Below are 13,173 nucleotides of genomic sequence, written 5' to 3' on the forward strand. Positions count from 1 at the left end.
AGGAGGCGGGTGGCGCTGTGGGTTAAACCACAGAGCCTAGTGCTTGCCAATCAGAAGGTCAGCGGTTTGAATCCCCGCGACGGGGTGGGCTTCCGTTGCTCAGTCCCAGCTCCTGCCAACCTAGCAGTTCGAAAGCACGTCAAAGTGCAAGTACAGTAGATAAATAGGTACCGCTCTGGCGGGAAGGTAAATGGCGTTTCCATGTGCTGCTCTGCTTGGCCAGATGCGGCTTTATCATGCTGGCCACACGACCTGGAAGCTGTACGCTGGCTCCCTCGGCCAATAACGCGAGATGAGCACCGCAACCCGAGTGTCGGTCACGACTGGACCTAATGGTCAGGGGTCCCTGTACATTTACCTTTAAGAACCTTAGTGGGTCACTGATGTGACTTTTTAGGGTGAAGAATTCCTTTATGTTTACAAACTAGGGTCTCATCCAGACCAAAGCCTAATGTGGATTTGAAGCTGCTTGTGCCTCTCTATCTTTTTGCAGCTTCCACACAATGTCCTCCTCATCCAACCCACACCTTCCCCTGCTAAAGTCTGATTTTCCTCTTCTCTGGATAATCCAGTATAAAATCACGTTACTTGACTGAATGAACTACTTGACTGAATCACATGTTACTTGACTGAATGAACTAAAGCACATTATGTCAGCAGGTTTATACACATGTTTATACACATGTTTTGCTGGGTGCCACACCCGCTTACTTTCATTTTGTTTCCATCAGTCAAAAGGAAACGATGCAGTGTGCCCTCACACACAACAGCTGTATTAAAAATAAAGTTTATCCTTGCAGGTACAGAAAGCAGGAAAGGAAAAGGGGAGGAATGGAAGTGTCAGCCTTTCATTCCAGCAGCTCTCAATCTTGCCTGGTATGAAGCCCCACACATTAAAAAAATGTTTTTACTGCTCTTTTGTGCAAATCTGTTATTTTGGAAAACTTGTATTTCAAAACAAAAGCTGAACAAATATCCACATGAAAGGATGTGACACCACCACAAAAAAATCAAGCACTGGCACGAGTGTGGACAGGAGACATCCAGGTACATTTTAGAAGCATAAAACTGAAAGTGCTTGTGTGGATGACGGGACACAAACACAAGGAAACAGCAAAACACACATGGAAATGCATATCTACACATTCATGTCCTAGTCTAGACGCAACCGAGGTTGCCTTCCAAACTTGAAACAGAGGTTTACACATTCTGGTTTTGGTTAAAGTCATGTGGTAGCAAGGTACGGTATGCCTGTAAGTCATTTGTGCATGCTTAATACCCTATTGCCTTATACTTCTCTCCCCTTTATTCAGCAGCAGTCTGTGGAACTTACACTCTGTTCATTTCTGAGCATGCACATTTTTCTTCTTCTCTAATGGCAAGTAGATCTTGTAAGGAGGTGTTGTGACTGCATGAGTAAAGTTCCAGAACTAGGCCCTCACCATTAGTTCCTGTTTTGGGGGACCACAGGACAAATGGTTTTCAGACAATAATTCAGATGAAACCATCAAAATTTCTTCTTTCCTTTCCTTTAACTGCAACACAGTCTGCACTGACCATGCTTTCTAAAGGATATAATACCATGAACATTTCACAAGTGAAAACTGTCAACAGTTTTCTTCAAATTACCCTTAACTTAGTTTTCCATCTCTACAATAGCAGTGTCTGACTTGTTTGCTTCTGAAGAAGTGTCCAAAATTTGAAGTATACTTCTGTATGCCTAAGATTCTGGATGACCATCTAATCTGACTGTCTTGTTCAAATGATGCTTTATTAGTTTTCTTTAAACTCTCCCCCTAAGGAAAAAACATTGAAAAATACTATGCAGCTGCCAAAGATTTAGCCTCTGGCATTAAAGCAGCTGCAAAAACCTCTACAACATTTGAACTATGGGCAGCACATAAAGATCTGCTTTAATATTCCAACCTATAACACATTTATGAATACCTGACACATTTGCTTTATCATCATATAACCCTTGGCCTTCCTGCTCCCGAATATACAAAAACCTCATCCTGAACCTTGATCTGGTCTGAGCCACAAACACCTCTATGGCCCTACTCCTCTTGTTGTTTTAGGCTAGCTCTCCCAGTTTCTCTTGCTCACAGCCACAAAGTGTTGAGGAACTGCAGTATATTTCTGGGTCACTAGTATGGGAGGGAGAAGGGGCAATATGTTAGTGTATATAGCATTACACTTTCATGGTAGGAGAAATCAATGTGGAGCCCTCCAGATGCTTTGGACTACAACTCCCATCTGGCCATGCCAACACGGCTAATACTCAAGAGATGGTAGGAGTTGGGAATTCACAACAGGCAGAGGGCACCATGTTGGCTCTCCCTGCTTTACAGAAACATGAGACCATAGGAATGTAGCTCAATATACATATGGAAGAGTCTTCTCCCATATAAGCTCATAGGAAGCTGCCTTATCCCAGTTGTGATTATACATCCATCAAGCCTAGCATACTTTACTCTGGCAAGCAGAAGCTCTCTCTGGGGTCTTGGGCAAAGGTTCTTCCTTTATTAGCTATCCTTTTAAGTGGAACTACCAAGGATTGTATCTGGGACTTTTTGAATGCAAGGCATGTGCTCTGCCACTAAGCTATGGTCTCTAATTCCAAGAACCCAGTTCCTAAGATCCCCAATGACGGTGCTGCAGATTCTGGGAGTTGTGGCTATGCAGTGTTATGAGTTTGGGGGAGGGGCAGGCTTACCATAATCTGTGGATTCAGTAAAGAACTAGAATTTGAGCAAACTCATGAATTCATTAAGTAAGCTCTGGTCCTTGGGGTCACGAAGAGTCGGACACGACCAAACAACTAAACAACAACAACAAAAGCAATGCACCAAGTAAGCAAAGCACCAAGTAAAACTAAGTCAAGCACTGTTAAATACAGTTTAGGAACACAAACCCAGGCAGCTTCACATAGCTAGCTAGGGATAAGCCATGCCGTTAGCATGACAACTTGTGTGATGGCCTATCCAGGAGGAATCCTTGGGCAGACAGAAATTGCCAGGATGGTGAGGTAAGAGATTGAGGTGACAAGAAGAGAGTGATTTATATCAAGGTGTGCTGGGAAGAATGGAGAGAACAAAGGGAGAACCATCTTAGCAGGGAGGCTGAAGGGAGGCTGGGAGAGATGCCTTGTGCTCCAATGCTGCACTTCTGTGGGGAGCAAGTCCCTCCTGAGATGACCATGCTGTAAGATCTGCACTAACAAGACAATATGCAAAACGCTAAGAATAACAGATAAAACAGACAGTATCCTAAACAGCTCTATCTTCCTTGTCCAAAAGCCCAACTACTGCCGGAAGTAATCTTTGGAGAAGGAACTCTGCATAAATGCTGCTGGCCTCCAATGCAGCTGCAAGGGCACTGGAAACTTCCATTTCCCATTTTTAATCAACTACAGTTCAGTGGTAAACACAAACCCAGATAAAATGTGGTTTGTCTTTACTATGGTTTAAGCCTCTTGTTAAACCTTTTTTTCTGTTGAGAGCTGCATTACCTGGGAGATTATTTTGACATGGCTTGAAGATGCTGTTGAGTGACTCAGTGCCAGAAGGGGGTGTAGCCTGCCCCTTTTTCTTATTCTCTTTTCTGCTACCTCCTTTTTCCTTTCTGCCTACCAGGCTGTTGGAAGAGAGACAGATCTCTCTTGCCAGAAGTATGTATTGATCAGTTACAGAATAATTTTTCCTCCTATTCCATTGTTTCATACATCCCCGTCCCCCCAGGATTTTCCCTCTTGCCCTCCTTATCTCCCTCCAGCCATACAAAATTAGGCAGAGGGCTACATGTTCCCCTTGGGCCACAGTTCACCTACTCAGGGAAACAAGCCATCTTCAAGCCATGTTTTATGGATTTGGTTTGTTTCAAATAATACAGTAGTTTAAATTAACTACAGCAGCATTGTACTGCAGTTACTTGAAAATAAAAGTGAAAGCTTCCGATCTCAGGACCACACTGGAGAAGAAAAGTCCAAAGTGCAGAAGTCTCATGTGTGTAATGCTAAACCAAAGTTTACAATTACATTGAAATTTTGCCACTGTGTATGGGCATAATAGTGTTATGAGTTTGAGGGGGGTAGGCTGTATGCCAAGACCCTTCTAATTCCTAGATCCAGCAAGTGTTAAAATCTAAGCAAGGATTCACAAATCATATAAAGTTTAAGGAAATTAATAGGTAGTTCAGCAGTCCTTTCAGCTAAAGTGCAGAAATGCAATCTCTCAATTTTGATGCTTTCCATTGCGTAAATTTCTGAGGCTCTTCAGATAGGCTGTGAAGGAATGTGAGATACCAGCTCAATCTAACTGGAGTACTGTTGAGTGCCCGGTGATCCCACATGCCTTAATCTCATAGACAAACACTGTGGAATGTGACAATCTTTAAGCTAGACATGCACTTGCAACCAGAGTACGATTATTCCTCCTTCCCACTTAACCACCCCTCACTCATGGGTGGGCAGGCACTCTACATGAGCAAATGCTTAGTGGCAAAACCCAGCATCCTTCAGGACAGGATACTGCTAGTAGAAGTCCTTGCATGGGTTTCTGCTACCGGGACTCAGCTGAATCTGCCCCTATATATCTGGATTGAGGAAAAATAGCTTCTCTGCCTAAAATGGGAAAAGAACACTATTTTAAGCTTTTGGCATTAGACACAGAAGAGCATGTTGCAAAGCCCTATGAGTGCATAGCTAGCACAGATTTAAAATGCCATCCTTCACCCTCACAGAAAAGGAAGTCTGCAGACATGTTAGCTAGTGAGAAGTTGAAGCTGCTGGTGCCGAAGAAGCTGCCATCCTTCTTTTATTAGAAGCTGGGCAGCAACCACAGCAGACTGTGAATTAACATTTCCTAAACATGATGGGCAGACACAATAGAGTTTGGGTTAGCTCTAATCAATATATGCAAATGAAGGCCCCTCCTGGCGTCTCCATTCCGTCAGTGGGCACAGATGAAAGTGCAAGTAATTAAGAGCTTGCTCTAGTGATACTGAATCGAAATCAGCTTAATGAGAAATTGTCAAACTTGAAGTCTGTTGGGTAAACAGTGCATGAGAGAGAGTGGCCTAGCATACACAAAATGAGCTTTTCCACACTGACGCCTTCCCTGTGGGCACTTCCGTGGATGACAAGCAGATAACTTCTGAGGTCACAGATGATGGCTACTGGGGAGTGGTTGCATCCTGCCTCTTCAAAACTGATAGGGATAGACAAGCTATACAGAGCTAGTATTTAGTCAAAATGTCCTTTATGTAAGCCAACAGGACTAGGAATGGGTTGAATAGAAAGATACATCTACTGGGCAACCCAAGGCCCAAGTCTAATCTCACTGCCCCTGCCATCCCATCCCACAGTCCCTAAATAGAAGCAATACACAATAGGGTGACTTGTTGAGGGAGAGATTTGCTTCTGTCATGGCCACAGGCCAGAGAGTGCATAAAAGGGACTACTGTCAACCCTATTATTTATATAATAGATACTATTATCTCTTTTCAATGGCATTGTAAGCAATCCTTAACCTACACGTTAAAAGTTGGGACAGCATCTTTTCTAACCAAAGAGCATCAGAAGCCAACCTCTCAGAAACACTAGATAAGAACCATGGAAGTTGCCTTATTATACCAAGTGCTTTGGCAAAGGCAAAGGTTCTTTTGGATTCAATGGCAATAATACCACAAGTGGAGGGACATTCGATGCTTTCATTAGATTGCACAAAAACAATATTTAAGCAAAATAGCACAGCAAGAACAAGATAAACCCCCTTCTGTTATAGGGAGCTCCAGCAAGCAGTAATGAACAGACTCCAGCTGGCCAATACACAGCAGCCTCTCAGTCCAGGCCTATGCTGAAGCTCAGGAGTCAGACCCCATCTGAGAGATTTAGATATTCCAGCTCCTTGGTGGCTACAAGCTTGCCGGCCTTATATCTCAATTCCTCCCACCTGGTAAGGTAGGCCAGTTTACTGGGGCCAACATAATTTATCTGCCTGCAGGCACTCAAGCCTACAGTTGACCCACAGGTGGATCTTCCCACATCCTGCTGCTACTGATCCCTGGAGTCCAAAGCGTGAATTAAACCCAAAAACACTGGCAGTCCAGGGGTGCCAACTTGAATAAAATAGGGGGGCAAATAAGCCCTGTGCTGCATAATCAGTCACATGATGAGGCGCACACACACAATTTGAATGAGATTTCACATCAACTTTGGGGGCCCCAGCCCCCTCAAATATTTTATGGGGGGGGGGCAAAGTGACCTTGGCCCCTAGGAGTTGGCTCCTATGTGCCAGTCCAAAGGTGACAATAAGCAGGGAGAAAGTATCATGCAAACTAATACCTATCTCCTCAAAATGCATAATTCGTCCACAGTAGGTTTCCCCTAAGGGATGCGGGTGGCGCTGTGGGTTAAACCACAGAGCCTAGGGCTTGCTGATCAGAAGGTCGGCGGTTTGAATCCCCATGATGGGGTGAGCGCCCGTTGCTCGGTCCCTGCTCCTGCCAACCTACCAATAGCTATTCAAGAGCACGAAGTGCAAGTAAATAGGTACCACTCTGACAGGAAGGTAAACGCCGTTTCCGTGCGCTGCTCTGGTTTGCCAGAAGTAGCTTAGTCATGCTGGCCACATGACCTGGAAGCTGTACACCGGCTCCCACGGCCAATAATGCGAGATGGGCGCCACAACCCCAGAGTCGTTTGCGACTGGACCTCATGGTCAGGGGGTCAGTATTGTTTTACACTGACCAGCAATGGCTCTCAAAGATTTCAGACAGGGTCCCTCACAGCCCTACCTGGAGATGCCAAGCGCTGAAATTGGGAAAGAGCGTCTCCACCCCATCGTTCTGCCCGGACACCGAGGTCCAGTACGGAGGGCCTTCTGGCGATTCCCTCATTGCGAGAAGCCAAGTTGCAGGGAACCAGGCAGAGGGCCTTCTTGGTAGTGGTGCCCGCCCTGTGGAACGCCCTCCCATCAGATGTCAAAGAGAAAAACAGCTACAAGATTTTTAGAAGACATCTGAAGGCAGCCCTGTTTAGGGAGGCTTTTAATGTTTAATCGATTATTTTATTTTTCTGTTGGAAGCCGCACAGAGTGGCTGGTGAAACGCAGCCAGATGGACGGGGTATAAATTAATTTATTATTATTATTATTATTATTATTATTATTATTATTGGACCTTTTGCATTCAAAGCCATTTCTTTGCCACTGAGCTACAGTCCATTCGTAAATGATGGAAGATGAGGTGGTAAACTTGTGTTTGGATTAATGAACATTTTGTAACATGATTTAATCTTCCTACAGACAACGAAAAAGTTACAGTACATATAGAAAACATGGTTGTCAGGAAGAATTCCAGGCTAAAACCTTCTCATGAATATGGTAATTTCTATGTGCAGGAATCATCTGTATCAGGCATCCCCAAACTGCGGCCCTCCAGATGTTTTGGCCTACAACTCCCATGATCCCTAGCTAACAGGACCAGTGGTCAGGGATGATGGGAATTGTAGTCCAAAACATCTGGAGGGCCGAAGTTTGGGGATGCCTGATCTATATATATAAAAATGTAGAAGGTCCATGTTTGTTAAAGCCCACTTTTCTCCAAAACTGCTTGCCCGATCGTGTTCAAATTTGGCCACAATGTCACATGCGAATATGCGAGTGTTTGCATGCATTTACATTGGACAGATGTCACACCTATGGCAGGTAAAGTTGGGAAAACCCACTGTTCCCAACACAAAACTCAGACAGCTGGGGATGCTGGGAACACAGGAAAGATCGCAAAACAATGCCCTCTAGCGATGGCTACACTGGTACTGCAGCTAGGAAAGCTTCCCTCTCCACAGCATCTTGGCTCGGCTTTGCAGACTGGGCCGAGTGGAGATGGGGGCTCACCTGGGTGGGGGTGGGGGAGGGGCGGGATAGGTCATGGGTCGGGACAGGGTGGGGCCAATCACAGGGATGAGCCAGGGGTGGGGAGGAGGGGGCAGGATAGGTCATGAGTTGGGACAGGGTATGCCCAGCCACAGGGATAAGCCAGGGGGTGGGGAAAAAAGGGGGCAGCATAGCTCATGGGGCGGGACAGGGTGGGGACAAGCACAGGGATGAGCCGGGGGTGGGGGGAGGAGGGAGTGGGATAGCTCATGGGTCAGGACAGGGTGGGGGGTGTCACAGGGATGAGCCTGTGTAAACAGAACACACGTAAAACATTTCAAAAAAAATGAAGGGACACTCTGAAGGTGAGGGAAGTCTGAAGGGGGACTCTGAGGGTCTATTTAACAGACTGACCCACAGCAACGCATGGCCAGGCCAGCTAGTTGTTATATAGAGGAACATCCATTAGGAAAGCCGCTACTTACAAGGTCGTCTGGTCCCACTGTTGCTGCTTTATTTGTGGTTTGTAATGACCTGCTGATTTATGATATGATTAGGTATTAGCTAGCCTACTCTGATACCATGTTTAAGAACAGTTTAATTACCGGAGGGGGGGGGTTAATAAAAATTATTACCTTAGAAGGTTACGCCTTATTTGAGGAAAGTGGCAAATCAGGTTGGCTAGGAAACATTTCACACAAGCCTAGCAACAGAAGGATGGGTGCATAGGACCAGTGTTGGCACCTGGCATGCTTGGGGCAGCTGCCAGGCCATCCTTGAATGTATCAGAATAGCACTTGAGACAGTCCCAGGCAGCTGCGACTGCCTGTCATTTAAATTTCCCACAATGTTCCCAAGTGGGCCTACAGCAGGGTATTGTGGGAAGTTAAAATGGTAGTTTTATATGCCTGTTGTCTTTGTCTGGCGTGCTGTGGTCCATGGGGTCACTAAGAGTCGGACACGACTAAACAACAACAAAATAGTAGTTGTTCCTAGCAACCAGGCCCTGCTTTGAGCACTGCTGCCGCTAGAGCTTCTTTTGGTAAAATAAATGAATGAGATGCCAATACTCCTATCTTAATAAATGTGCTGTGGGTGCTGACACAAAATGGCTCCTGTGGGCAGCAAAAGAAGAAGAGGAGTTGACAGGAGTACTAGTGAATATCATCATCAAGGCAGCCATGTAAGGCTTTCAGGACCCGGTGACAGAGGAAGGGACCCACCAGAGAGCACTTTGCCCACCCAGGACTCCCTCAAACCTGGAGCCAACCTTGCGTGTACAGTGTCTCAGAAGACTCAGCAGTGCCGCCAAATAATGTTAGATCCTGGACTTGAACTTGCGGGGGTGAGCAGGCACTTTAGACAGCCACGCGTATTAAATTAGAAGCACACAGTAAACATTTCTGTTCTTCCCTCCCCTACTGCCGTTCTGGGCCTTTCAATTGCTTCTGCATTCCTAATATGTACAGTTTGTGCAATTTTGCGTTTTAAACTCACTTAAATCACAGCACCATTGTGACTACAGGACTAAAACGAGCATTGCTTCTGCTACCCTATTGCGAACTGAATAAGCATCATTTAGTTACCCCCCCCCCAAAAAAGGATAGTAAGTTTTTTAAATTGAAATATCTGTACTCATGTACATGCCTGGCCATCTGCCATAAAACAAGAGAGACTGCTAGGGTGACCTGTGGCATGATTTGCTCATGCTGATTGGGGGGGCAGGCCACTGCCTGTCTCATCTGCTGCTCTCTGAGTAGTCATCTGGAGGGAGGGAGGTGGGCCTGGGTATATAAAAATTGTTCTGAAAATACATTGAATTTTCCATAAGGCTCACCAGCGCCATCTAGTGTCACATTCTGTATTGCACTTAAAACACCCTTAAACATTTTATTTGCAGCTGTATAGCTGAGTCCCTGGACTGTAGGCCCTGGCGCCAAGGTCCATCCATAGATGCACTGTTACAAATTATGTCTGCAGGTTTTAATTAAGAGATTTAACATTTTGCTCAGTGATGGGCGGGGGACAATTTTAATAGATGAATACAATTTTAAAACAGTGACACTAAGAACTGAAGGGACACTTGTTGGATGTTTCAAGTTATTTTGGTTCTGGTGTGCTAAATATAATAGGACAGTGAAAAAGACAAACATTAAAAACAGCTGTTCCTTCTAATATCTTCTAAAATACTGGATAGTCCAGTGGTATAATAGAAAATGAGAAGCAGCTTTAAAAAACTAAATTCACCTAGAAGAAAGAGAAGGGCAAGCACCTAGCAATTTCCTGAAATGATGGGAGGCATTTCAACAGAACATTCGGGACTGTAGTCAACGCTAGTCCTTCTAAGAGTAAACCCACTGAAATTTAACGGGCATGACTAACTTAAGTCAATTACTCTCAATGGGTCTTAGATATTAATTAAAATATATATAGTGAAATAAAGTAAAACTGTCATACTGGATCACATGATAATTATCCCTTCTAGCAAAGGGGCTGGAATTCACAGAACCCCAAAAAGTTAGACAAAGCATTTTTCATAAATGGCACCTATTAATAATGGTGTTTCACCTTCTTACACTTGTAAATCAAATGAAAAAGGCACATTGGTCAAATCAAATATTTGATTTTAAAATAGCTCTTTACTATAGGGGTACAGTGGACATTAAGAGGCATTTTTAGCATCACTTAAAATATCAATAAAGGAGGAAGCAGCAATGTATCCAATTGGGTCACTTTGCAGGAATAGAAAAAAGCCTAAACTGACCTTTTGAGTTTCATTAATCACTTCTTCTGACTAAAATGACTGGAGCACAAACCAAAAAAGGGAAAGGCGGTCTGAGCAGAACTGGATGGTACATCAAAGGCAAGCAAAGTATGTTAGTTTGGGAAGATCAGATAATAACATAATTAAGAGCAATGGTCTGTGCCTGCCTTTGCAAGGGAATATGACCTTCTTTATTAGGCAGATGCTTCTTTTGCTCCTACCCTTATTTGAACTCCACAGAATCCTGATTTTCAGTAGAATATGGGGAAAGCCACAATAAAGCCATTCACACAGGTGAACAGTACACAGAGGAGATAATTAAACTGTGATTTAAACAGTTGCAGATGTGTGGGATGGAAAATATCACTGTACAAGGCTTTCCACTGGACAGACTTGCACAGTCTACACATCCCAAGTTAACCGTTGATCTAGGAAATCACTAGTCTACCAGAGAGGTTGGACTGTTACAGCAGAAACCACTGTCTTGTAGACTAACAGATTCTTTACTAGGACATAAGAATCTGATGAAGTGGACTCTACTCCATAAAAGCTTATGCCCTCATAAATTTATTAGTCTTTAAGGTGCTTCACAAAGCTTCAGTATTTGCTTTTACAGTTATACCTCGGGTTGCGAATGCTGCGGGTTACGCGTTTTTGGGTTGCGCTCCGCGCTGTACCTAGAAGTACCGGAATGGGTTACTTCTGGGTTTCGGCGCTTGTCACAAAATGACATCAAGTGCATGTGCAGAAGCGCCGAATAGTGTCATGCGCATGCGCAGACGCAGGGCTGCGGGGTGCAAATGTGCCTCCCGCACGGATCACGTTCGCAACCTGAGGTATGACTGTATTCTACCAGAACAACAGGGATTAACAGCCAGATGACAGTGCAGCTGATGGTAGAACAAAGTGACAGTCCATTGAACCCTAAGACTGCAGTTTCTTTTCCATGAACTGGGCAAGAAATCAGTGCATGACAATCTTTCAGCTTAAAGAAGGGAGCAGGTGATCTTGAATTAGTCTGCTGCTCTTGTTATACTGCTCACAAAAGTAGGCTGCTTATGGAAATGGTGTGTGGGTGTGTACGAGAGCAGCTGGCTGATTATCAGAACCAAGTCTCATCTGCAATATCAAAATGCTAAGCAACAACCATGACCTCTTAGGGCCAGAGGACCAAGTACACCGGGACAAACAGAAGAGGAAGAGACTAAAAATCCATAACATGGTGGTTATCTACAAGGTCAGGGCAATAAGGGGGGCAGTGAATCTGGAATCGTCATGATGCAGTACATGCAGAGTGCAGATGCAACGAGTAGTGTAGTAGTCAGTTCTGCAGTTCAGTCACTCATCATGATGATCGCCCCCATAGCCACATCCCTGCTAAGCCTATACTGTAAAACAAAAATGAACTTTTGACCAATGAAGATACTATGGCCTCAATACTAGTATGCCACCTTTCTCCCTTTATCCTGCTTTAATTAACATCTAGCCTGATGAAGAGTGTTGGAGGACTCTAAAGTTTGTTCATTATATTCTGACATTCGGGTTGGTCATTATAAAGTTTGGAATTATTCGAAATAAAAAATCCAGTTTAATCCATAGCATGCACACGAAAGCTCATACCAATGACAAACTTAGTTGGTCTCTAAGGTGCTGCTGGAATGAATTTTTTTATTTTGTTTTACCTATTCCTCTGCTTACCGGTATGTGATTTGGTGGGTTTCTCTCTGAGAAATGTTTCTTTATTTGGTATGCCAAGCCAAGGACTGGCAAACAGTGCCTCCAGGAAATGACATCATTGTCCCCACTATGAAATGAATGGTGGCACACGGTCCCTGCCAGATGCTGCTCCACTACACCACTTTTGTAACCCAAATCCAACCTTGCCTGCATCTATTGCATCCTTCTCCCTCCCCTCTTTCAACAGACACCACCGTTGTGTACATATTACCAACTTAAAAACACAGCTAGATTATTCTTCTTCTCAATTCTGATTGAAGCTGGCTTTGCGCATATATTTCATATGAAACACAGCAGATACGGATTAAATATGGATTGTGACTACCGTTGCATGTACACCACTTCCCAAACCAGTGGTGGGAGTGCCCAGGGTGCAGAGTAAATAGGAGTACACAGCCCAAGGCAGCCACTCAGTATCTGCTTATCTTGAACAACCAGCCAATTTCATTCTGCAATTTCTCCCAGCAAGCTGTCACTATACCTGCTTGTTCTGCTGTTGCATTTGCCAATTTTATTAAGTCAAGAGTTGGTGCAAGAGACTGGGCAAGTCGGAAGGAAAACACTTCATTCTAAAATGTCTAGTCTCAAAGGGGCAATGTGCTATTTAAAATGGGAATAAATTTGCATAAGACTAAATACACAAATTAGGGTGCCCGAATTTCCAGTTTGCAAAGGTGGGCACCCTACCAAATGTCTCTTATTTTGAGAAAGTGTCCCTTATTTCAAAAACAGATCAGCCACACAGAGCACAATGTATGCCCCTTACCCAGATTCCAAACAGCTCTGCAGAAGAGACTA

This window comes from Zootoca vivipara, chromosome 7, assembly GCF_963506605.1.
Source record: "Zootoca vivipara chromosome 7, rZooViv1.1, whole genome shotgun sequence".
Lineage (NCBI taxonomy): Eukaryota > Metazoa > Chordata > Lepidosauria > Squamata > Lacertidae > Zootoca > Zootoca vivipara.